The sequence below is a fragment of the Cupressus sempervirens genome, chromosome 5 (assembly GCF_028749045.1).
Source record: "Cupressus sempervirens isolate cs-2001-9-10 chromosome 5, ASM2874904v1, whole genome shotgun sequence".
In the NCBI taxonomy this organism is placed as follows: Eukaryota; Viridiplantae; Streptophyta; class Pinopsida; order Cupressales; family Cupressaceae; genus Cupressus; species Cupressus sempervirens.
Genome location: NC_143122.1, coordinates 247,769,076 through 247,773,573, shown reverse-complemented (window position 1 = coordinate 247,773,573; position 4,498 = coordinate 247,769,076).

Sequence of the window (4,498 nt, the reverse complement as noted above, 5' to 3'; positions counted from 1 at the left end):
TCTGAAAATGTCATTTTGTAGGCTATTATTCTGCTGAAATTTCTATAAAAATGTCCACTTTCAGATTTACTAATAATATGTGAAGCTGTGAATTTTTTGGCACTATTTCCGGCATACCCGATTTGGGGTTTATTGAGAAATTGGTGGATCTTTGTAATATTGGTTGTTTGATTTTGAAAATCTGATTAGAGAGTTGAAATATCATATTAAATTAGAAAAGGGATATTTCAGTGGTATCAGAGCTATGATCTTGCCAGCCTGAGGGTTTGTAGAAGTTTTCATGTCAGTTTTGACAATTACCCAAATCTTGCATGTCAAAATTTATGGTTGCATGCCAATTCTAATCATTTGCATGTTAGTTCTTGGTGAATTTGGTGGTTCCATGTTGCTTCTAATCAGATGCATGTCAAAATATATGGTTGCATGCTACTTCTAATCATTTGCATGTTAGTTTTTGGTGAATTTGGTGGTTGCATGTTGCTTCTAATCAGCTGCATGTCAAAATCTATGGTTGCATGCTACTTCTAATCATTTGCATGTTAGTTTTTGGTGTTTGAAAAGTTATAACCTATTGGGGTTACACTTAACTTTATCTAGAATGGACAGGTATAGTACAGAGTCTTAGAGGACATGATCTTGGACAATTGATATCTAGAGTCAGAACAGTAAGAAGGATGGTTATTTAGACATTCAAGATAAACTTAGGAAAATAAGCCATGACATATCTGAACAATTGGTTGAGCACCACTGTATGATGAATGATATGTTGTCCAACCTAGCTAAGGTGGATAAGTTGAATGGATTTCTATTTGGCAGATTTTCTCACAGGGCAGATGACACAATTACCAAGAACTTGCATTAGGAGTTTGAGAAACTAGCTTATAGCCAAGAAGAGGTCTTAGATTCTACTCTGCCATAGGAGGTAGTGGGTTTAGATGATGATTATGAGGATGTTGTTGTGCATGATGGTGAGATACCTGGTAGAGATGAGCAGACATTGAGCATTCATGGCTTTGTTGAGAAAGAGTACCAAGCACAATTAGATGCTTTGTCACATGAGGTTGAGGCAAGTGGTACTTGACATGATTTGTCCAGCTAGCTGAAGGTGAGCAAAGATAGTATTGTGACTTCATTATCTCATCATGATAGGATGCGAGATATGATATAGGATCACATTCAGATGATTCAGTTACAAGGTAGACATAAGGGAGTTCAAGCAAAGTCTTCTTGTGTTGACTTGCAAGCGATTAGGGAAGGAATGGGAACGATGAAGTTGAGTTATTTACATCTTCTATCAGATTGTGACCATCTTCTTAGCCTTGTCAGAGGCTATTCAGATGCCTTGAGGAGGAAGGAGGAGGAAGTTGACATGCTTTCTCAGGAGCTTGAGGACACTCGAGCTTCTTTGGTGAATACTCCATTGGCATTACAAGACTGGGAGAGACATGGGGATAAGCATGGCATGGAGTTGAGTTTATTTTCATCTTGCACTCTTGATACTCAACTTTATATGAATGGTAGATCATATTTGGTCATTCATAATGTTGCAAGTTCATCTTGCATTCACATCCAGGATACAGGGACAATGTCAGACAGGTATGTGGAGTTAGTTGGTATTGGTCATATTACTCAGGTGAGGAGTTTGCTTGAGTTACCAGTTGATTATAGTTTACGGATATGGACTCGAGATTGTTATATTGGCATTTGGGATTCAGTTGACTGGAAATCTTTAACACTTTTTGGTAGCAGTGATTGTTTGGGTGCTATCATGGATTTGATTAGCAGATTGCATGGTGTTGTCTTTTCTTGTGCCAGGAGCTTATCTGATGTTGGTATTAGTTTTTATACACTAGTGTTGGGCTTTGTTCATATATCCAGTCACCCATCTTTGTTGGAATGTGTTGATGATCTTTCATATTTGGTAGTGTGTACAGATGAGTCTCAGGATCATATTGGCATTGATGACATCCAAGAGGATGCAATGGGAAATTTTGAAGACTTAGTTTCCTTGCTGGTTTCTTTTAGTACAGAGGAGTTAGATAGTAGTGCTACAGTTTTTGATACTCTGTATGTTGATATGAGCTTTGGAGTTGATTTGAAAGATATGGATGGTAATACTCTAGAGACCAGTAACCTTGAGGATGCTCCTTTAGAGAGTGCATCAGAGGAGGTTTGTAGGATACAGTCTAGCCAGTGCCATCACGTGTCTAGTCAGTTGAGAGTTAGTGAGCGAGACATTGCTATCGCTTACCAACAGTTCGATGCTGCGCATCAATTGTTAATAGTTTATGGATGGGGTTCTCCTACTAGTGATGAGCAAGGATGCAGTTATCTTTCCTTGACAGAGTTCCACTCTTTATGGGAGGCTATCCAAATTTTGAGACAAGATTATATGTAGTTGGTAGCTGACAGAGATTATCTTATGGAGTGGGGCAGTAAAACATACGATGCATTGTTGGCCAAGGAAGACGAGGTGAGTGAGCTTACTCAGCAGCTTGCAGAGGTGACTTTTGAGATTCTTGAGAGTACACAGTTGGCTTTCAAGGAGTCATAGTTTCATTTGGCTAAGGTGACCATGGAGTTAGAGAAACTAAAGTCTTTACTAGATTCTATACAGTCACAAGCTATCGTGTCTAATGATTTGAGGATGTCCATGGTCGAGATTGTTAGAGACAGTGGAGATGGGGATGCATCCATCCTTGATACTAACATTGGCATATCGGGTTTGTTCCCACTAGAGTCAGGTTTAGTTGAGTTGGGTATTGTAGCAAATTTTTTTTGTATACCTGACATGGTGGTGGCTTCTAGTACTAATGGCACAGAGACTAGAGATGTTGTATCAAAGATCATGTGTGATGTTGGTGAGCCGACAGTTCACATGGTTCCTGCTAGTAATATTACTCCCTTGGCAATGCCTTCAGAGGTAGTAGTCAATTCCAACTTGGTTAGTGATCAATTGGAGTTAGTTTCATCTAGATTGCAGTCTGAGTCACCGACTGAGATTGGCACATTCTATCAGCACTACACTGTGAGGTATGCTCATCAATTTACCTTTGATGACCATGTTGATGAGATGATGATACAGAGTTGTACTTTGGTTCCTAGTGCTTATCATCAGTTATGGGACAGTTTGAAACCTTGGAATGAGAGTTGTGATGGGCATGACATGGCAATAGGTCCTGTAGTTGACAGCTTGATAATACATGACTTAGAGTAGGAGTTTGGGAGTGATGTTGTAATGGGTGTTGTTATTGATTCTACTCCTTTGGCAATCACATCTCCTGACTTAGCTGGTGATCAGTCACAATGGGGTGTATCACTTGTTCATGGTGTGCATGGGAGTTATGGTTATGAGATAGTGGCCAATGATTTGCAGAGTTGTGTTGACTACAGGAGTTGTACAGTGTGTGGATTCTCCATACTTGGTACAGTTTCATTCAGGAGCATTCACCATTGTTGTAGAGTTGGATTGTACACTCTGTATAGGCCAGTGGGATACGTTGATGGTATTTACTATGTTGGCAATTTGATTTTCCTACTTTACTTGGGTTTTGATGTTCTAAGAGTTTGTGTATCGTGGGTTTTTGACTATGGTAGTGGTGATTTTGGGGTTTGGTTGAGCTATAATTGCCAGTTTGGTTATGGATTCCTCTTGGTTATATTGCAGAGGGTATTGCAAGAGCCTGTGTTAATTGATAGTAGTATAGTTCATGACTAAATTTGGGATCCAGGTGGATTGATTGGTTTATTTTTCAGCCATTTCTTGAGGACAAGCAATATTTGGGAGGGGAGGACTTGTCATGTCCCTTTTTCAAATAATTAAAAATAATAATCTTTGCTAAGGAAGGCAAGCCCAAAAAGGTGAAGTTTCGGAAAAAGGGGATAATATTTGGAAGCTAATGGACTAATAAATGAAAATTATTATTTAAATATGTTTTATTAACCCCTCTTGAATGTGAGTTATGGTTATGCCCTCTTTTAAGGGGTTTGGAAGCATTTTGGGCTCATTTCCAGAACTTATTTTTTGCTCATTTCTTTATTATTCTTCAGAGGCTGCCAAACCTGTGGAGAAGGAGACCTAAGAATGGGATTTTTTAGGTTTCTAGGAAGGATAAAGATGGGAGTTTGAATCCATTCCATGTGCATGCTCATGCAGAGTTTTCCTTTGTGCTGAATAGTGCATATGTGTGGTTTTTCGGGTGTGTTTTTTGTAAGAGTTTGGTGTTTCTAGTTGAGTATTTCATATCAGTTTGGGTTGCTATTGTATTTCAGACTTTTAGATGTTAAAATAGATTTGAATATGTGTATTTGGTCATGATTATACATTTTTGATAGATTATTAGTGTTTTTGTGGTGTTTTCGGGCTATTCTATGTTATTTTTGGGAGCCCGATGAGCATTGTTTTTATCCTCTATTTGGGAGCTGTTGTGTAAATGTTATAAAGATCTGAAAATGTAATTTTGTAGGCTGTTATGCTTCTAAAATTTCTATAAAAATG